The following is a 23533-nucleotide window of genomic DNA, read 5'->3' on the forward strand; positions in this document are numbered from 1 at the left end:
AAAATTCTCCCTTTGGGTGATCTGACAATTTTTTTTTTTAATTTTTACTGTCCACGAAAAAATTTTTTTTTCGAAATTAAAGTCAATAAATATTTTACTTCGAATTTGAAGAAAAAAATTAATATTAAATAAATTAAAAATTTTTTAAATAAATTAATTAAAATAATTTATCTTAATAAATTGTTTATGATAATTATTTTTATTATAAAATTATTATTTATTAATAAAAAAAATTATTTTTAATTGTTATTATTTTTTAACACTTTTATTATTATTATATTATATTATTAGCTTATTATTATTATTTTTTTTTACAAAGCAAGTTTAGGAGAATAAAAATTGCATTTTTGTGTGGGATTATTATTATTATTATTATTATTATCATTATTAATTTATTATTATTATTTTACTATTATTCACCTTTTTGAAAGTAAAAAAAATATTAATTTTTGTTTTTTTTTTAAATCGAAAATTAAAAAAAGAAAGAAAAAAGTTCGAATTACGTAAAAAAAAATTGAATAATTTAATTGAAAAATTTCTTGAAAGTGTTTTTAAGATTAAAGGTAAAAAAAAAATGTGTAAAGAATATTATGATTTACAAACGTTGCTCTTGAAATCGGATAAACAGGAAACGATGTTCATCCAAGTGTAGATTGTATCTCGTAACTGATCACACCAAGTCTTTAGACGTACAATGCAAATTTTTTTTTATCATCCTTTTTTTATTTTTCTTTTTGAATTTTTTCTACTTTTAATTGTTTTTCTCAAAAATTCATTATTCTTCAAGACAAAATATTTTCAAAATTTTTATTATTAAACATAAAAATTAAAATTTTTTATAATTTTTGTTTTTTGAAATTTATGAATTTATTTATTTTATTTATTTTTGAATTTATTTATTTATTTTTTTATTTTAGAATAAATATAAAAATTTATTCAAATTTTTTTTCGCGAAAATTGATATTAAAAAAAATATATTTTGTTATTGAAAAATTAGATAGTTTTGAAAAACAAATTTTTCATATCGCGGAAGAGTATAAAAAAAAATTTTTTTTTTTAATATATTCATTATTGCGGGATTTATTATAATTGAAAATAAAAAATAATAAATATAATGATTATCGTTGAAGAAAATTAACTTCCGTGTGAACGGTCGATCAAAATGTAAAGAATAAAACAGTTTTTTTTTTCTTGTTTTTTTTAAAAGGTATAACGAGCCCCAGAAACTGATGGGAATTTCTCACACAGATGATAATTATAACTATAACAAAGATATTAAAATTTTTTTTTCGAATTAAATTTTATCTACATACACAGATTGTTTTAAAATTTTTTTAATATTCAACGCGTTCAACGTTAAATTATTTTATTTATTTTTTCTTATTAATCATTATTTTCCTTTAATATTTTTTTTTTAATTTTATTTATAAATTTTAATCTAATTTTTAATTTTAGTTTTAAAAAAAATTAATTTTTCTATTTATCTAATTTTATTTTTTATGATTATTTTTTAAATCTAAATTTTAATTAATTTATTTATTTAGGTAATATAAATTTGTTAATTTAATTTAATTTTAAAAAATCAGTAAAATTTCGTTAACAAATTTTATTTTTTTTTTTAAATTTGCGAAAAAAAAAACTCGTAATAAATATTCCCGCATGAATATATATAAAAAGGAAAATGCGCAATGCGCGCTTTGCGATAATTACTTAATTGATGCACAAAATGTTGCGAGCAAAATAATCCAATTACTTAACTCTATTTTTTAATCCCATTTTCACGTTGTCCCATGAGAATATTTATATATATATATATATATGCGCGTATAATAAATTTTTCTCCTTTTTATCTTTTGGCGTTCGTTCACGTAAAAATCGCCATGGATATTTTTTTTTTTCCAAAATTAATCCCATTAATTTTTATTTATTTATGAAGGGCTTTTATAATATTATAAAAATGTAAAATGCCCGTCAATATATTATAAATTACCAGTTTAAAAAAAAGAGAAAATAGAAATCGAGGAAAATTTATTATTCATAAGTTTAATCAACTCGTTTGGAAATGAACAAAATATTTCTGCGCATATACATAAAATTAAAATAATAAAATGGAAAAAAAAAATGAAAAAAAAACGCGTTGATTTGTGCAGCTCGTGCATAGAAACCAATTTCATGAATCGTTGAATATTTATCACTGCATTTTAGTGATATATTTAAATACATATATGTGTGTGTATTTGGTTTAAATACGCGAAAAATAATTTTATTTTTTTGTCACTTAGCTTCTGCAATTTAATTTAATAATAATAATAATAATAATAATAATAATAATAACAAAAAAGTAAGATTAATAAAATAATACTAATAAAAAAATCTTAATAATAATAAAAAAATAATAATAAAAATAGTAAAAAAATACTAATAAAAATAATAAAATAATAATAAAAACAATATAAAAATACTAATAAAAATAATAAAATAATAATAAAAAATAATATAATAATACTAATAAAAAAATATTAATAATAATAAATAATGTAATTTAAAACTCGGTAATTAAATTTTTTATTTAATTTATAATTTACTTATTAAAAAAATATTTCGAAATAAATTTTTAAAAAATTAATTATTTTATTCTCTTGCAATATTTTATTAACAAAATTTTTTTTTAGATATTTTTTTTAGACAAAAATAAAATAATAATAAATATAATATTATTTTTTCGTTTCTTTTAATTATTTTTTCTAGTTGATTATAAAAAAAAAAAAATGATTTTTTTTTTCTATAATTGAGAAATAATGATTTAAAAAACGAAATCTTTTGTTTTTCATGAATAGGCAAGATTTCTTATTTTTTTAAATGAACAAAGGGCAGCGCAGGTTCTCGTCGCGTAATGATTGATATAATTGCAAAATAGTTTCAGAAAAAAAAAATAATAATAATAATTCTTATGATTCTTATATTCATTTTCGTTCGAGGTCGCGTTGAGGTTTTGTATATTGTCTTATCTTTTAAATATAAGTATTATATTCCCATTTCTTCTAAAGGCGAGCATCAATAAAAAAAAAAAAATAGTAAACGAGATTTTTTTTTATCCCACCTGTTAAAAACAAAAAATAAATTTTCAAGTTTAAAAATTACATTTACGTTTTGTTTTGGAAAAATTAATAGTAATAATAATAATAATAATAATGCCTAATAATAATAATGATAATAATAATAATAATAATAATAATACACAAAAAAAATTATATAGATAATAATAATAAAAATATACATACATTTTTATATGTTTAAATATACATATTATTTATCCGTGTCGGAAAACATAACCTCAAAAATAAGCTTTGGTGTTGATTCCAGCAGTAATAAACTGTCGCAAGTTTCACTATTATTTTTTTTATTTGTGTATTTTTTCTTAATTATAACAAGTGGGAAAATATATAAAATTTTATTGTGGAACATTAGAATATTAGAAACACGATAATTATATTAATATTCGCGGAAAGTTACGATAATTTTTTTTTTTTTTTTTGTAAACAATGTGATGATTGGATAAAGTAGAAATAGTATTTACCGATTCAGCAGGAAAATTTACTTTCATTTTTGTCCGCTAGAATTCTAAAAATTTAATTTCCTCATGTTAATTATGGTGAGAAATTAAATTTTTATTATTAATGATAAATAATAATATTCATTTAATTAGATTGCAATTTTTGTATTATTGTATTCCTTGAGACTTGAGTCAATTGTTTTTATCATATAAGACAAATTTTTATTGATAAATAGTAATTAATTTTTGACCAATGCAAAAAATTGTCTTTCTCACAAGTGATGATTGAATTCTTAGTTTGAGTATATAAGGACAATTGAAATCATATTCTGTCGGAGTGGTCCGATATTACTCAGGTATTTCACGTGATTTTGACGACTGTATCAGGCGTTTTGCTGATATATTTCCCCGCGCTACGGTTTTTCCTGTGTTTCCGATTTTCCGCGTTATCGTTTTTCCTGTATTTCCGATTTTCCGATAAATTTTCGCGCTACGGTATTTCCGATTTTCCGCTACGTTTTCGCGCTACGGTTTTCCCGTATATATTTGTCGACAAATAGTCGACTTGGGTGTGGTTTGATCCACAAAAAAAAAATAAAAAAAAAAAAAATTGCGCCATCGAGATTCACTCTGTGAAATTAAATATTCTCACTTAACTGTAGTAAATGACCCCTTCGACCACTCTTTTTGCTATTTTAAAATATATTTTCACTAAAAAAAAAAAAAAAATTATTTGAATCTAACTTTTATTTATACATAAAATACCAAAAAATTAGTAAACAATAAAATAAAATTTTAATATTATTTAAAGAAAATAAAATAAAAAGTTTTTTAATTCAGTAATGAAAAATAATTTTTTTTTTTTTTTTATTAATTTTTTTGTAGGTATTAATTTTTGTATTATTAATTAATTTTAAAAATTATTTTCAAAAATGAAAAAAAAAAATTATTTTCAATTTATTTTTGAAATTGCAATTAGCTAATTAATTATTTTTTAACATATTAATAAAAATTTGTAATAATGGGAAAAAATTTTAAAATAAATATAAATAAATATAGTATAAAACATAAAAAAATTTATTTCTATTCGTTTGAGCAAATAAAATTCATTTGAAAAAATAATAATAATAATAATAATAATAATAATAATAATAATAATAATAATAATAATAATAATACAAAAAGATTGTAAAGATAATATTAATAATAATAGAAAAAATACAAAAACAATATAAAAAATAAGAATAATAATAGTAATAAAAATAATAAAAATAAAAAAGATTATAAAAAAATGATAATAACAATAATAGTGATAACAAGAATAATAGTAATAAAAAAATAAATAATAATAATAGTAAATAATAAAAATTAATTATCAATAAATAATAAATATTCATAGAAAAAGATATTCAGCGGGAAAAAGCAGTGACAAACATTGTAAAAAAAAAAAAAATAAATAAATAAAAAATAAAAAGATTCCTCGGATCAGAACGATAAAAAAAATATTGTGAGAAATTAATATTCTCAAAGTAATGGCTTGTATAAATAATATATTGCATTTCTCATTATTATGATAATGACCAAGACCTTGTGCTTGGAAAAAGAATATTATTTTATTTTATCAGAAGTTAGATCCTGGATTCAAAATCCTGATTTGTCTTTTATTTTATTTTCCTTTTTTTTTGACAAACTTTTTTTTTCCTTTTATTTTTCTTTTTTTTTGGGTGGATTTGTAATAATCAAACTCCCTGAAAAATCCTATATACTTTTATATGACTATATATATATATATATATATATATATATATATATATATATATATAAACATATAAATATATATAGGACATATATATATCCACTGCAGACGACTTTATCAAATAATGTCCTTGCCCTCAGGGGATTTCAACTCACACGAATTCGTAAATTTTTTATGGACCTGTCTTCCACTTATTTACTGTGCGGATCTTAGGGGGGGGGGGTAGGGAGAAGGGGACGACATGTCCCTTAAATTCTCCGGGTCGTCAAACTTTTATTTTGACAATAATTCCCTTCTCTTGTCATTTTATTATTTGATAGCAAAAGAGTCAATTCTGTAATTGTTTTTTTTTTTTTTTTTTGTTAATTGCTTACAAAAAAGTATTAATTTTTTTAATGTACATAAGTATATAATAATAATAATATTGACAAAAATAATGAGAATAATAATTTATTAAAAAAGGTGTACGGAACCTTTGATTTCAGCGCACTTGTCTGATTTTTTAGTTGTAACATCTTTTTTACCGACAGCTGATAAATGCAGATTAGACTGTTTAAATAGATGATAATTCTTAGTCAAAACTATTTTATCGACTGCTGATAAAACAGATTAGACCGATTATGTCGGTAATAATGCTTGATTTAGAGAAAAAAAAACTATTTTACCTACTATTGATAAAACAGTTTTGACTGTTTTAAAATTGTTTTACCGAGTTCTAATAAAGTAGAGTTAACTTGATTATTAAATACGCAATAATTCCATTGACAAAACTGTACCAACTGCTGATAAAACTTATTTCACGGTTTACATAAAATTTAAATCTGTTTTACCGACTGCTCACTGAAACAGATTTTGAGAAATTACATCGGTAAAACAGATTTAAAATAATTATTTAGTATTTAATTAATCATATACTAAATAATTATTTTGAATCTGTTTTACCGACTGCTGCTGAAACAGATTTTGAGAAATTACATCGGTAAAACAGATTTAAAATAATTATTAAGTATTTAATTAATCAAATACTAAATAATTATTTTGAATCTGTTTTACCAAGTGCTGCTGAAATAGATTTTGAGAAATTACATCGGTAAAACAGATTTAAAATAATTATTTTGTGTTTAATTAATAAAATTAATTACAAATTTAATTATTAATTGAATTTATTTTTTTGTTTCAGGGTAAACAGCGCGGATTTTTTTTTTTAATTCATTAAATTTTTTACATTTTTACGGGTGTGTTCGAACTTAGTGAAAGTGACGGTCGTTTAATATATATAATTAATGAAAAAATTTTTTCTTATTCTCGTTGTGCGTGTCGTGTCGGATTAAAAAATTAGCTTCGGGAAGTGTTAATTCGATAATTTTATAATCGCGAGCGAAATTTTTTTAGGGTGTTTAAAAATCGTCTTCGTTGTTTGTCTTTCGTTTTTTAAATACAAAGACAACTCGTTACGCGCGCGTCCGAATTATAATTTAAATCGCGATCGTTTTTTTTATCGCGAATAGTGAAAATTTTTTTTTAAATTGGGAAGAGGGGGGGGTGGGAGGGCTCATTTGAAACTATTATGCCAGGGATTTCGAAATGTCTTATTGAGCATTGAATAATTTTTGATAATAATTTTTTTTTTTATGAAAAATTATTTAATCTCATCACTATGTGGCTGTATACTTTTGTAAGTAGTTGCAGCCATCGACCCGCTAGTGGGATAAGACCAGCGAGCTACGCATACCCAACTATGCACATCCTTTTCGTAATTTATTTTTTTTAGTTTGCGTAAGTTGCATTTACACTCACGGTAATTTTAATAAAAAAAAATTTAATAAAAATTAATTTTGCTAAGTATATTTTTCATATATCAAATAAAATTTTTTTTATAATATGTGGCACATTCGATGTGCAAGCGCCGACAATTTTGGTTTGTTTCTTCACTATTACTTTTAAATAATATACAATTTTAATTAAAAATTGATTAAACGAAGGAAAATAGATATGTCGAAGTATATGAAAAATTCATTTAAAATTTGTTTTTCAATTTTTTAAGTCAAAATTAATTTACTCTGTAAATCTGATCATAAGTGAAATTTCACTTAGAATTTTTCAAAAAGTCTTCTGCGTAGAAAAATAAGTGTATATATGCACTTAAAAATAAGTTATTTTCACTTAAAAATAAGTGAAGTTTCACTTATTTTTAAGTGTATATATACATTTATTTTTCTACGTGGAAGACTTTTGAAACATTCTAAGTAAAATTTTATTTATTCAGATTTAGAGAGTACTCTTCAAATTTAATATTATGATGTCAAACGGCATTAAATTTATTATAAAATCCACACTCTCTAAATCTGAATTAGTAAAAATGTTTACTAATTCGAATTAGTGACTCACTTTTTGCTTCTAAATTAGTAAAATTTTACTAATTATTAGTAAGTTTTACTAACAATTAGTAAAATTTAACTAATTCTAAAGCAAAAAGTGAGTCGCTAATTTGAATTAGTGAATTTTTACTAATTCAGATTTAGAAAGCATCTACTTTTCTTTATTTAATAAATTTTTAATAAAATTATAATATTTGAAAGTAATATGGAAAAATAGATCAGGGATATTCGCTTTACGTACAGAATATCCCATGTAAAAAAAGTCTTGTTCTATCGGCAAATAGAAAGCATATAATTGATTTAAAAAAAAAAAATGAATATTTCTTAAAACTAGAGTAGTAATTTTATTAAATTACCAAAAATTAAATACAAATCAGTCTAAAAGAAATTTTTTTAAAATTAGAATTATAATAATGCATAATTATTAAATTTTTTCCAAATAGCACAACATATATGCGACCACAATATTGCCTATATATTGTGGTTATGTATTTTACTAGTTGGATTTAAAGAATTATTTTCTGTTTTAATAAATTACATTAAAATTATATATACTCTTCTTAGAATGGAATTTTATTTTACTATTGAAATATGTAAATTTTATTTTTAAAAAATATTTACTTTAAATTGTATAAAATCATTTTTGTTTATAATACATCTTTTTTTTTTTTTTGATGATGAGTGTTTAAAAATATAAGTGTGCTTATTCAAACCAATAAAATGAATTTCAAAAAGGTTGCTGCACGTTTTGTTTTGCGAAAGGACACCTTCTTGGCTGCCTCCTTAAAGGTAAATTTGAAAATAAGCTGTATTGGCTGGTTTTAAAATTTACCCTTAAGGTTGCTTTAGGGCTCAAGAAAGAAGAGGAGCATTGGACCTGGACCCCATAGAAGCTGCATAATTAAGGACCCATCATCAACATCGGTAAGTTCTTTTTTTTTAATTTTTAATAACGCATGATATAATAATTAATTTATAATATTAAATACTCTCAAATTATAAAAATTATCATAAATTTTTTTATATTGCGCGGAGAAAAATGGAAAAACGAATAAAGTAACTTTTACTATACATTAAAAATAAAACCGGAACTGAACGCAATTTCTGCGCATTTCTGTTAATTTTTACTCTAGAAATAGTAAAATTTACTCCAGAAATAGTAAAATTTAATATTTCTGGAATAATTTTTACTATTTCAGGAAAAAATCACCAGAAATACGCAGAAACTGCGGACAATTCCGGTTTTACTTTTAAAATAGTAAAAGTTACTTTATTCGTTTTTCCATGTTTCTCCATGTGGAATTCATTTGATTTAAAAAAAAATTCATTTTTATTAAACCCCCCCCCCCATTATTTACCACTTTAATGATTAATTTTTTAAAGGCTTGCAAGTATTAAAATGATTAAAATTTCATATCTTAATTTTGAGGTTATGTTTGTTTCTTGGTTAGGGTAATTTGAAGTGATTTTTCGGGTATAACCTCAAAACCAATGGTCCCTTGATGAATTTTTTAAATTATATGTTTGACCTATGAACTTGAATTTTGAGGTTATATTTGAACTAAGGCCTTGAATCCTGTAAAGGCCTGAGAAGAATAGAAACATAACCGGAATCCTAATTGCAAACGCAACCGGAATAATGAGTTAGAGAAGGATAGACATATTGTTTGTCCTTCTCTAACTCATTCTTCCGGTTGCGTTTGCGATTATGATTCCGGTTACGTTTCTATTCTGCTTAGGCCTTAAACCTATGTCCTAGAATTTTTAGGTTATGTTTGATCTATGACCTTGAATTCTGGAAACCTATGCCCTAGAATTTTGAGGTTATGTTCGTTTTAATACTAATATAGATAGATATATATGGGTCATTCCATGTAAAAAGTAACCAACCTAACCTAACTTTGTCAAAAACATGGATTGGGTACACTTGACACGGAATAACCCATCTTTGTCAAAGTTTAAAAAGAAATTTTATTATTAAATAATAATTGATTATAATTAACTATTATTATTATTACTATTATAATTATTTTTATAAATGAAAAATAAAGCAGTCAATTATTATTATTGACATTAATATAGGGGAGGAAAAAAAATTTTTTTTCTAAATGACTCGTAAAGCAGATTGAATAGACACAATAGAATAATTTATATATAATGAAATCTGTTAGGAAAATCGTCTGGAAAAAGTCTGAAAGATTTTTTTTTTTTTACTTTGACGACGGTACAAAGTGGAGGATATAAAAAAAAAGGCAATGGGCATTGAGAGTGACGTATACCAGGCTTAAACTTTACATTTAATTCGAGAGAAAAAAAATGAGAGAGAGAGAGAGAGAGAAGAGAAGCTCTGCAGAATTCCAATTGCGAGTAATGAATTCGCCCGTCGAAAGTTTTCAAGCGCGAGAGAAGCGCATTCCATTCAATTCCATGGAGTTTATAAAAGAGTGAGCTTGTATGAATTTTAACACGATAGCGCACTTTTGTTGCTCAACCATTTAATTGAGACGATGGACCGGGTTAAATGTTTCATTCATTCGCAAAATGACGTCTTTTGCACTCTTTTTTCTTTTCTTCATTATCTTTTTGTTTTTTTTTCTCTTTCTTCTTCTTCTTTCTTTCTTCTTTTCTTCTTTTTCTTCATTTTTTCATTTTTCGTGTATATAAACTTAATTGCTTATGAATGACGTATTTTGAAAAACTGAAGTTTCTATAGAAACTTCAATTATTTATTATTAAAATTGTCAAAAAATTTAACTTCACTTGAAGTTAATTAAAATTAATATAGCTTTAATCCATGGTAACTTCAGTTATACTTCAGAAATTATATATTTAGATAAAATTGTCAAATAGCTTCATTATAAAATTTAGTTAAATATTTTGTGTGGTTTTCAAATAAGACTATACACCCATAGAAAAGATTTCTTTGATTTAAAGAAACCAATTTCTTTAATTTATTTTCTTTCATTCAAAATAAAAATTTGTTTTTTTTGAAACAAAAAAAATTTCTTAGTTTCAAAGAAAATTTCATTGATTCAAAAGAAATTTTTCTTTGAATAAAAAAAAAATTTGTGCGCATTAAATCAAAAAAAAATTCTAAAATGAAACTTTTCTTTGAAACGAAGATAAGTTTTTTTTTGAATCAAAGATAATTTTTTTTTTTTTTTTTTTTTTTTGAAACAAATAAATTTTCTTTGTATCAAAGAAAAATTTGTCCAAATAAATTGATTTCTTTGAATCAAAGAAACCTTTTTTCTGGGTATATTATTTTTTTTTTGAGGATTTTTTTTTTTTTAAAGACTTTTGTTTCCCGGATTTGAAGAAAATGTGAAAAAACAAAAAAAAAGAAAGAAAAGAAAATGTGAAAAAGAGGGTTTAAAAGTAATTTAAAAGATCGCGCGCGCAACTTCCGTTCCTAGAGATTCGGAGATTACAAACTTCTCGAAAGAGAAACAAACGTTTAGCACACCCTCGAGCAAGTGCACGTTCACATCCGGATTTGAAAAAGAAGGATACGATATATATATATATATATATGTACACATATGAAAAAGACGAGAGTCGATGAGTGCACGCCTTGCAAGAAAACGATGAAATAAAAAGTGTTTGCCGTCACAAGAATATATAAGAAGCACATTGCTGCAGATGCATGGGAACTAATTTATTTATATATAAAATAATAATGATAATAATAATAATAATAATAACCCAATGGGAAACTGCCACGAGTAACCATTGGCGTATTAATGGCCCAATGATGGGAGCCAATGAAAAAACCATTGGCACCCAATAATGGACCATTATTGGTAAAGTCATGGGCTGTCCACGCCGATGCCAATGATTGGCAACCATCATTGGCAAATTATTGGCAACCAATAATTAGCCAATATTAAAAATTTTAATAATAATTTAAAAAATCAATAATTTAAAAAAAAATTTATATTTTTATTATTTTTTAATAGTTATTATTATTATTATTTTATTTTTAATAATTAAATTAAAATAAAAAAATGGTCATCAAAGTATTAGTGAAACTATTTCTTCCAAAAAAGAGTTTGTCTCAAATCCAATTAATAGAAGAGACATCGGGCAGAAAAAAACTTCGACGAGAAAAAAATTTTAGATCACTGCTTATATACCAATCAAGTGGCATCTCAACTGCGAGAAACAGTGATGTTCGCCCTCCCTTTGCGGCGTTGAGTGAACTAAAGTCCAGAGCTAAGCCATCAGCACAGCGCGGGAACATTTGAAAAATTTGATTTTATTAGATATTTTATTTTATTTTAAATATGACAAATAATTAACTTAATAAATAATTAATGTCATTAATAATTATTAATAACATAATGTCATACTTAATAATTCGTTAATTATTATAAAATAAAATATCTAATAAAATCAAATTTTTCAAATGTTCCCGCGCTGTGCTGATGGCTTAGCTCTGGACTTTAGTTCACTCAACGCCGCAAAGGGAGGGCGAACATCACTGTTTCTCGCAGTTGAGATGCCACTTGATTGGTATATAAGCAGTGATCTAAAATTTTTTTCTCGTCGAAATTTTTTTCTGCCCGATGTCTCTCCTATTAATTGGATTTGAGACAAACTCTTTTTTGGAAGAAATAGTTTCACTAATACTTTGATGACCATTTTTTTATTTTAATTTAATTATTAAAAATAAAATAATAATAATAATAACTATTAAAAAATAATAAAAATATAAATTTTTTTTAAATTATTGATTTTTTAAATTATTATTAAAATTTTTAATATTGGCTAATTATTGGTTGCCAATAATTTGCCAATGATGGTTGCCAATCATTGGCATCGGCGTGGACAGCCCAAGACTTTACCAATAATGGTCCATTATTGGGTGCCATTATTGGAATTATATTGGCATCCCTGGCTCCCATTATTGGGCCATTAATACGCCAATGGTATTTTTCCCATTGGGAATCTTAAAACTTAAAAAATAGCAAACATAACCTTAAAACTTTTAACATAACGAAAATAATTTTTAAAACTTAATGAAAACTAGCAACTATAATCAAAAACCTTTTGAGCATAACCTTAAAAAATAGGAGCAAACATAATTCCAAAACCCCTTTAAACATAACGAACATAATTTTGAACATAACCTTAAAACTTGAATATAAGAAGAAAAAATAACCGAAAATCTTTAAACTTAACTTAAAATTTTTAAAATAAATAGGGAAAATAATAAATAGGCGCAAATATATAATATCAAAACTTTGTGAGAACATAACCTTGAAACTTGAAGAAAAGCAGCAAACATAACCTTAAAACTTTGAATATAACTAAAATAATTTTAAAACTGAAAAACAAGAAGCAATTGTAATTGCAAAACCTTTGAAAGTAACGAACATAACCTCAAAATTAAAGGAAAATTCGTAAATATATATATAATCAAAAACCTTTGAAAATAACCTTGAAACTTAAAAGAAACTAAACAAACATAACCTAAAAAAATGATTTAAATTAATAATAATTGAACATTGACGTGTGATAATCAGTTAATAGAACTATTATATATATATATATATATATATATATATATATATATATATATATATATATATATATATACATATACGTGTGTATGTATAATATGTCTATATCTATGAGGCATTTGGAGGAAAAGGGTTGATTAACTATCCCACTTGTACACACGCGTTTCGAAATAAAAGAGTCTGGCACGTGCAGACGTGCCATATCAGAACATTGGGGGAAGAACTGTTGAGTCAAAAGGAGTCGTAAAATCATTTTTTTTTCTTTTCTTTAAAATCCCCATATTTCTTCATAGACTCTAACTTTATAGGTTATTAACTTTTCAAAAGTTATACATCATTATTTTTTAAAAAAAAATTTCTATATATAACTTATAAATAATAATAATTACAGCTATATAGCTTCAATTTATTTGATTCAAATAATAATCGTCTACTTGACTATTATATTTAATAAACCAAATAATTTTTATTTGAATCAAATAAACTGTATTTATGAACAAATAATTTCTGTATTTGAAACAAATACCATTTTAAATAATAATTATTTGATGCAAATAAATATTTATTTGATAATAGTTAAGTAACCGATTATTTGAATCAAATAAATTTTTTTTCACTTTATCATATTCACTGTAAAACAAAAGGTATTAATTTAATACCAACTTAAGGTACTAATTTGCCTTTTGATTCTATTTTAATACCTAAAATCGATATTATTTTAGTACCTTCTTTTTACAGTGTTAATAAAAGATTTAAAATTATCAACGACTGATTATAAGAGTGCAATTTAATTTGTTTAATGAAAGAAGTTGATAAATTGATATATATCAATGTAACGTGATATTAAATGATTTTAATTTAATAAGCAAATGATTAATTTTTTAATAATGACTCATTCATAAACTTTGCATAAAAGTTATATGATTAGAAATTGAAGATAACTTCAATTGACACGCGGCATCTTTAAGTGATAATAGCTTCCATTTTATGAAGATTTTAATCGGTGGTAGCTTTAATAGACGATAACTTCAATATATTGATTGTAGCTTCAATTTATATTAGTTTTAATAGAATATAACTTCAATTGTTAATAATTTTAGTATATGAATAACAGCTTCAATGATAATTTTAATAGACGATAGCTTCAGTATTTCAATAGCTTTAATATTACAATAGCTTCAATTGTCGTTAATTTTAATTAGCTACAACTTCATTGTGGATAATATCTTCAGTTTGTGATAGCTTCAATTGACAATTATTTCAATATGGATAATAGTTTTAATCGATTGTAGCTTCAATATGAATAATAGCTTCAATATTTCACTTTTAAGTTGCTTCAATTTTTTTAATTATAGTTTTAGTAGAATATAGCTTCAATTAGCGATAACTTCATTGTGGAAATAGTGGCTTCAGTATATGATAGCTTCAATAGGCAATAATTTCAATGTCGGTAATAGCTTCAATTGGTGATAACTTCAACTATTTATAACTTCATTGTAGAAATGGTAGCTTCAGTATATGATAGCTTCAATCGGAAATAATTTCAATATGGATAATAGCATCAATTATGGATAGCTTCAATTAGTGATAACTTCAATATGAATAATAGCTTCAATTGTTGATAACTTCAATATGGATAATAGCTTCAATTGTTGATAACTTCAATATGGATAATAGCTTCAATTGTTGATAACTTCAATTAGTGATAACTTCAATATGGATAATAGCTTCAATTGTCGATAGCTTCAATTAGTGATAACTTCAATATGAATAATAGCTTTAATGAGTGATAACTTCAATATAAATAATAGCTTCAATTGCCGATAGCTTCAATTAGTGATAACTTCAATATGGATAATAGCTTTAATTGTCGATAGCTTCAATTAGTGATAACTTCAATATGAATAATAACTTCAATTAGTGATAACTTCAATATGAATAATAGCTTCAATTGTTGATAGCTTCAATTAGTGATAACCTCAATATGAATAATAGCTTCAATTTATATAATAATGAAATATAATATTGAAAATAAAAATTTTCGCCTTGTTTTTTATTGGAATTGGTTTAAAAATTGATTTTTGGAAAATGCAGTTTTGCTTATGTTATGTATATTCAATTATAGAACTAAGTAACTAACTCCGTGGAAGTCTATAACTATCTTTTCCATTTCAATCCCGTAGACGACTAAAAATATACACACATCGTATACACACGTGTCTTAAAATCCTTCTCATATATATACACACGTATATTTCTCATTTTTTTTTAAAAATATTTTATATTATGTTATTTTTAATTTTTTTATCGACAATCGAAAGAATTTAAATTATTCTCAGTATCAATTTATTGATTAAAAAAAAGAAAAATTAATTTTTTTTTTTTCTTTAGTGCTTGTAATAAAAAGAAAAAAAAATTTTTTACTTCTCTCTAAATTTGAATTAGTAAAAATTTTATTTCATTTGAATTTAGTGGCATATTTACTGAGTTATTTTACTAATTAGTTAGTAAAATTTTTTTTAAAATCAGTTAAAACTATTACTAATTCAGATTTAGAGAGTGCTAAACAGTTATTGTCGATTGTAATGAATATATTTTCATTTTTATGATATTTATCTTCTTTGTGGTACTAAATTTTATGGTAGCTAAACTTTATGGTATTTTTAGTCGATGGTAGTTATTTATTTTGTATTTTTTTTATAATTGATGGTAGTTATATGGAATTTTATGGTATTTCTGTGGTATTTATAATCTATGTGGTATTTAATTTATGGTAATTTAAATTTATGGTATTTATAATCGATGGTATTTAATTTATGGTAGTTTAAATTTGTGGTATTTATAATCGATGATATATACTTTGTGGCTTTTATTCATTCTTATGGTATTTTATGGTATTTCTGTGGAATTTATAATCAGTGGTATTTATAATCAATGGTATTTATTTTATGGTTTTTATTTATTTTTATGATATTTCTATTGTATTTATAATCAGTGGTACTTATTTTAATTCTTTTTCGTGACAGTTGTATCCCATATTATTTATGGTATTTACAATATTTTTATATTTAACTTTTTATTTTATAACATATATATATATATATATATATTTGATATGTTAAACTATAATTTGTCTCGCAGCTATAATTTATGGCTGTTACGATAATTTGAACATATCAAATACAACCAATATAATAATTGAGTGAAAAACAAAAATTCGTCTCTATATATATTTGATTCTAATAAAATACAAGGGAAAACAGTTTAAAAGGCAAGATTTACACGTGGGCGACTTTCTATTACATGTCTCACAACTTGACTATGTAACTTCGTGATGCTGAATCGACTTACCTCGATGATTACACAATGTTTCCCGACTTCAATAGTCAATTCATCATATTTCTCTTATATTTATAAAATAAAATATATATATATATATATATATATATGCCTTTGACATCTTCGTTGCGAAACAAATATAAATTATCCATTACTTTTTTAAATAATTAAATCTTCTCTCTTTCTTTCTCACTCAGTCTATATAAAATATAATATTAAATTAATAAAATGACTATAAAAGAATAAAAATTTTCAATATTGGAAAAATCAATTTTGTAATAAAATATAATATTATAACTGGTAATTGAGCTGATATTATATGTATTTTTATCTCTCCTCTGGCAGATGCGAGACTCTTATATAAAATTTAAATGGTTCTTTTTTTTTGCCCATTTATTATTTAAACCCAGAGAAATGTTTTATTTGAACCAAATATAATATATTTGATAAATTTATATTTCTCACATCAGAGCCTACTCTACTATCCCATTTATTTGTCGTTAATAAAATGTTTATTTATAAATCAAATAAAAATTTATTTGAAACAATAATAAAAATTTATTTAAAACAAATAAATATTAATTTGTCTTTGAGACAAATATATATATATATCATTTATCTGCGGATGTATATATGAGTGAAAATTAATTTATGATTATATTTTTTGATAATTGCAAATGCTTTGTCGATTACTTAACACTTGGCCTAGAATGAATTTTGAGTGTGGGGTGTTTAAAAGAGAGAAGCGAGCAATCAAGTGCAAAGCACTTAGCATATATAGCAGATGCGCATCTCAATGTTTTTATATATATATGACTATATAGTGATGTCATTTTCGCAAAAGGAATAATGTCTTACTATAAATATATAATAATTTTTACATTTTGATAATTTAAAAAATTATTTTTCTTATTTTTATGAAACTCTACAAATAATAATACTCTCTAAATCTGAATTAGTAAAAATGTTTACTAATTTGAATTAGTGACTTACTTTTTGCTTGTGAATTAGTTAAATTTTACTAATTGTTAGTAAAAGTTACTAATAATTAGTAAAATTTTACTAATTTAGAAGCAAAAAGTGAGTCACTATTTCAAATTAGTAAACATTTTTACTAATTCAGATTTAGAGAGTAGCTTCAGTGGATATTACCTTCAGTTAGTAGTAAATAGTAGTAAGTAGTAGCTTCCATAAATAGTAACTTCAATTGAAAGTAACTTTACCTCTCAGTATCTTTAATTGTTCAATATAGCTTCAGTTCCTTTAATCTTCAATTAAAAATACCTTTAATTGTATTTAGCTTTAATTAAAAATAGCTTCAGTGGATATCATTTACAATTTAGTAACTTCAATTGAAAATACAGTTATATTTTTTAATATCTTCAATAAATGATAGCTTCAATTGTTGATAATTTCAATAGATAATAGCTTCAATCGTTAGTAGCTTTAATTGTTTATAGCTTAAATTGATAACAGGGACAATGTTTATATTTTCAGTATAGTCAATAGCTTCAATAGATAATAACCTCAATTATTTATCGCTTCAATAACCAATAGCTTCAATAGATAATAGCTTCAGTCGACAATAGTCCCAATAACTTATAGCTTCAATAGCCAATAGCTTCAATAATCAATAGCGTCAATAATCAATAGCTTCAATCGACAATAGCCTCAATTATTTATCGCTTCAATAGTCAATAGCTTCAATAGATAATAGCTTCAATCGACAATAGCCTCAATTATTTATCGCTGCAATAGCTTCAATAGATAATAGCTTCAATTATTTATCGCTTCAATAGTCAATAGCTTCAATAGATAATAGCTTCAATCGACAATAGTCTCAATTATTTATAGCTTCAATAGTCAATAGCTTCAATCGATAGTAGCTTCATTCGATAGCAGCTTCAATAGTATCTTCAATAGTTAATAGCTTCAATCGATAATAGCTTCAATTGAAGCTATTTTCATAAAAATATCTTCATTTTTATACCATTAACATAATATTTGAAAATCTCTCCAGTTTTATAGCTTCAATATAAATAATATAATTTCCAGATTGAAAATATTTATTTCTTCTTTTATAAAATCGTTTTAAACTTGTTCTCAAGATAACTGATTAGCTAAATAAATATATATTTCAAGTAATGGAACGGAAATTGCGATACTTATATACAATTTGTAAATGGCGAGAGGAAAAATAATAATTTTTCCTGGGAACTATTTTTTTTTTTTGTTGCCATATTTGTGTATTTACATTTTTTTTATTTGTTATAATTACATTACCTATATATATATATATATACACACACAAGTATGTATAGTGGATAATCGGTGGCGAAAATGAAACGCAAAAAAAAAAAAAAATAAAAATGAAGCGATGAGATAACTTGATTCGAAATAAAAAGAATAAATAAATAAAAAAAAAAAAAAAAATTAGCGAAAAAAAAGAGAAAAAGAAACATGTTGCATAATTGTGCATTTACGTGAACGTATATGTACGCGCAACTGCTGTACTCCGTGGCGCGTAAATATTTAAATTACCCGGAAAGTTGCTACGACCTCGAGAAATCTTACTCTCTCGTCTTGAAAGTAATTATATGGAAAATAGAGGGCAGTAAAAGTTTCATTAAACGTTTCCACTCAATTTTGAATTTCAATGATAAATTTCAAAAAAAAAGAAAAAAAAAATTTCGTTTTAATTAAAAAAAATCACAAAAAAAGTAATTTAAAAAATAATTTTTTTTATAAAATATTGTTTAAACAAAAAATGTAATATTTAAAAAAAATATATTTTTAAAATTTATTGATTATTTTTTTATTTATTTAATTTATTATTATTATTTACTAATATTTATTTTAATTTTTCTATTCAATGACAATAAAAATTATTTTTAAAAAATAATTTATGTATGATAAATATTTAATTTAAATTTAAATTAAAAGAAAAACGATTTTATAATAAAAAAAATTATCTCTGTTGGAATTTCACGATTTTGATAATAAATTTTCTGAATGTGAAATATTTTTTTTTTTTTTTTTTTGTCACGTTGAAAAAATATTGCAAATAAAAGAAAATAAGAAATAAGAATAAATATAATATATAAATGAAACGAAAGATTGAAATTCGTCGATTGTCCGTCACAGCAACTTCGATGAAACGGAAATAACTTGCGCTATGCTTCCGCGAATTGAATCTAGTTTTGCAACAGGTATTCGTGTCGCGAAACATTTGCTATTCAATAAATATAACAAAGTGGCCTAGAAACGATTCTCCTTTTTTTTTTTTTTTATTGTTATTTTGCAAAAGATTAAAAAAAATCAACTATAATGCAAATTTTTTAAGAATGTACATAAGAAAAAATATCTTGAATTTTTTTTTTAGAATGAAAAAAGCTATTAAAAAAAAATACAAAAAAATTTTAACTAAAAAAAAATTACTAAGAAAATTGCTTTTTTTAATCATTTTTATACCAGAATTTATTTTTGTACCAGAAAATACATTTTTTTTTTAATCAATTGAAAAATTTAAATAAATTTTTTTTGGATTTATTTTTGTATATCAGAAAATGTAAATTATATTTGGTATACAAATTTAATTTTTTTTTGGTACAAAGAAAATTTAAATTATATTTAGAATAAGAAAAGAAATTTTTTTTTATAAACTAAAATATTTACCAGAAAAAAAATTATATCTTTGTACCAAAAATAATTTTTAAATACTTTTTTTTGCAGCTAATAAAATTTTAATTATATTTTTACGTACAAAGCTTAAATTTTTTTTGCATAATAGAAAATTAAAATTATTTTCTATACTAATTTTTCTAATTTAAAAAATTTTTCTCGAAAAAATAAAATTTTTTGTTAAATATTTCCATTTCGAATAAAAGCATATATTTTACATGAAACAAAAAAATGTAATTTTCCATGTGAAAACTTTTTTAAATGTAGTATATACTCTTGAAAACTGGGGAAATGGAAAAATTTTCTTCTTTTTTTTTCATCATTCTCTCGCGAAACTCGTGAGTTTCTAGTATTTCTCAATGAGAATAATATGACGAGAGAGAGAGAGAAAAAAAAGAAGTGAAAAATGTTCCACCACTGTGAAAATATTCGCATCTCCAACTCTTTAAATAATCATAGTCTCCTGCAAACCTATTCAAAACTCTTCTCTTATTGCCACACTCTAGATACGTTTGTTCCACTGTTTCTTTTTTTTTTTTTTTATATGAAGCTCGATGAGAAGAACAAAAGAGAGAATTTTTTTTTTCATCATACCTCGCGTCCCACTTCCGGCGTCAAGAAGACATATCTTTTTTTTAAATTATTACATATTTTTTTTTGAAAAATAAAATTACTATGAAAATCCTTTTCTATATATTAAATTTGAATTGGTAAATTTTTTCTTAACTAATTCGAATAATTTTTAATTAATTTTATTATATAATAATGTTATTTAATAGAAATTGTGATTCATTGGAGAAAAAAATTTTGATTTTCGCAATAGCCGTGGTCGTTAAAGCGCCTTAGATTCTGGATTAAATCATACGTTTGGGGTTCGATTCCCCTGGGATTTAATTTTTTTTTAATTTCTTATTTCTTTCTTTTCATTTCTTACATAGCTTTAATTAGTGATTATAATTAGTAACTAATAAATTAATATTAAATCGTAAATAAATAATAAACAATTAACAAATAATGAATAAATATAATTAATAAATAATTATTAAATAATTAAACATTAAGACTGCTAAATTGAGAAAAATAAAAATTTTTTTTTGCTTACCCCGATGAATTAACTTTTGTAATCAGATTCTTGATCTTCTTTTTCCCTCTCTTAATTAGCGCACATTGACATTGTGCGAAGGACAATAAAATAGAATTGAATTATTCGAAAATAAAAAGTTTCTATATAGAGCAGACTGTCTTTTATTCCTTTATTCTGCGAATGCCTCGGGTCAACTTTCAAATTTCAGTCACGAATTAACTGAAGCGTGTAAAAGTTTTAAGTAACTTACAACTTGACTAATATATATATATATATAAATAGTTATTATGAAATTTGTAAAATTTCAATTCTGTCATATAATAAAAAGATCAAAATAAAATTCAATTTTTCGATGTATTGAGCAAATTTAAAAAAAATTGTTTAAAAAACGTTACAGTGTGAAGGTAAAGCGTTACTATTTGTAACACTAACGTAATATTTATATAACGTGATACTTTTTTCTGTAACAGTAAGAAAAATTATTAGTGTTACAGTATTCTTATTGTTACTGTAACTCATTTTTTTATCACAATAATACATTACTATTTGTGACGGTAACGCTTTTTTCACATTTGTAACGATCTTAAATTTTTTTCAACCGGTAACGCGTTACGTTTTGAAAAGGGCAGACGATTCTATCTACTGTAACGGTAACGCGTTACTACCTTGAACGGTAAATTGGTATAACGCAAAAATTTTTTTTTATCAGTAACACGTTACTATTTGTGACGATAACGCGTTTTTTCATAACTAACATTATTCTAAACCGGTAACGCGTTACGTTCCGTGAAGTTCAAATGATACTATCTACTGTAACAGTAACGCGTTACTATCTGTAACGGTATATAATTGCTGTAACGCATTATATTTTATAACAGTAACGCGTTACTGTTGGTAATGTTAACGCGTTACGTTTTGGGACGATCTAACGATAACAGTAATAGTAACGATACTGTAACAGTAACGCGTTACTATTTGTAACAGTATTTTAACAACTATTATTACGGTAACACAATTTTTTTTGTAACCGTAACGTGTTACGTTTTCATAAACGTAACAACGCGTAAATTAAATTAAAAAAAAAAAAAAATTTTCTAGAAATTTCTGTGTTTGAGAAAGAGATCAAAATTCGTTTTTAGGTTACTGGGTGTATTTGTGATACATCGCTTCAGGTTTTAGAATGCTCGCGGATTTTATGAATGCAAAAGACAGTGAAGGGGAAGGCTATCCAAGCGGGAAAAGAACTGTATATTATAACCAATGGCCGAGTCTGTATACATATATATATATATGTCTTTGCAAAACTCTCAAGTCAAGTCTGCGACTTAGCTTTCCATCAGATTCAATTCGATAAAAATAAGAAACTTGCCACAAATTTTTTTTACCACTAATTCAATTTTAAAAAATCAATTAAAAGAATTTTTTTATGTATTTTTTAAAATAATAATAATAATAATAATAAAAACTAATAAAATAAAATAAATAAATTTCCATTACATGAGAAATTGAAAATTTTTTTATTTATTTATTTTTTATTACTATATAGAAAAGGTATTGTCCTGTATATAAGAGATAAGAAAAAAAATACAAAAATTTTGCATGTATTCACATGGGAAAAATGTGTGTGACGTTTATTTTAAAAATGATTTATTGGCAAAGTCGTGAGGTTCTTTGAGCGAATTTTATTTATTTTTTTCTGTTTTTTTTTTTTTTTTGCTTCTTTTTCTTAAAGAATTTCAATGAGGTAAGACGTTTTACGTTATATTGCTGAACCCCTTGTGTTTATGGCGTAATCTTTTATTACTGAAGTCATAGCACATTATGCGGGCGGGAAATTAATTATTAGACAGCATAACGAACTCGAAGAAAATAAAAAACAATTTCAATTTACAGTTGCAAGGCATTCCACAATATATATATATATATATTTATTTATAACAGGATATTGCTCAAATTAAATTTTTTTCGAAAAATTAATTTGTCTTTTATAACCTCTCTTTTGATATTATAAATTCATATTCAAATTGAATAAATCTGTTGATTCATATATATAAATATATATATATTAATTAATTGCTTGTAATTAGTTACTTTTTGAAAATATTATTTTATGATTATTATACACAAATTATTATACATCAAATTTGAAAAAAAAAAATATTTGTTAAAAAAATGTTAATTAAAGATTAATTAAACATAAAATTGTTTTTAAATTTG

At 23.5% G+C, this 23533-nt stretch overlaps 2 protein-coding genes across 3 annotated transcripts in view; one reads left to right on the plus strand and one right to left on the minus strand.

The window, feature by feature from the left end:
* Window positions 1-23533, minus strand: part of LOC127289233 (tyrosine-protein phosphatase 10D-like) — a 68904-nt gene that overhangs the window by 37854 nt on the left and 7517 nt on the right. The gene's annotated exons all lie outside the window — the stretch shown is intronic.
* Window positions 20619-23533, plus strand: part of LOC127289237 (cytochrome P450 4g15) — a 267349-nt gene continuing 264434 nt past the window's right edge. The window contains exon 1 of the mRNA XM_051317048.1: window positions 20619-20631. The gene's annotated coding sequence lies outside the window, so the exon portion shown is untranslated. The remainder of the gene's footprint in view (window positions 20632-23533) is intronic.

The sequence above is a fragment of the Leptopilina boulardi genome, unplaced genomic scaffold (assembly GCF_019393585.1).
Source record: "Leptopilina boulardi isolate dan_hultmark-lab unplaced genomic scaffold, ZJU_Lbou_2.1 LbouV2_40, whole genome shotgun sequence".
Lineage (NCBI taxonomy): Eukaryota > Metazoa > Arthropoda > Insecta > Hymenoptera > Figitidae > Leptopilina > Leptopilina boulardi.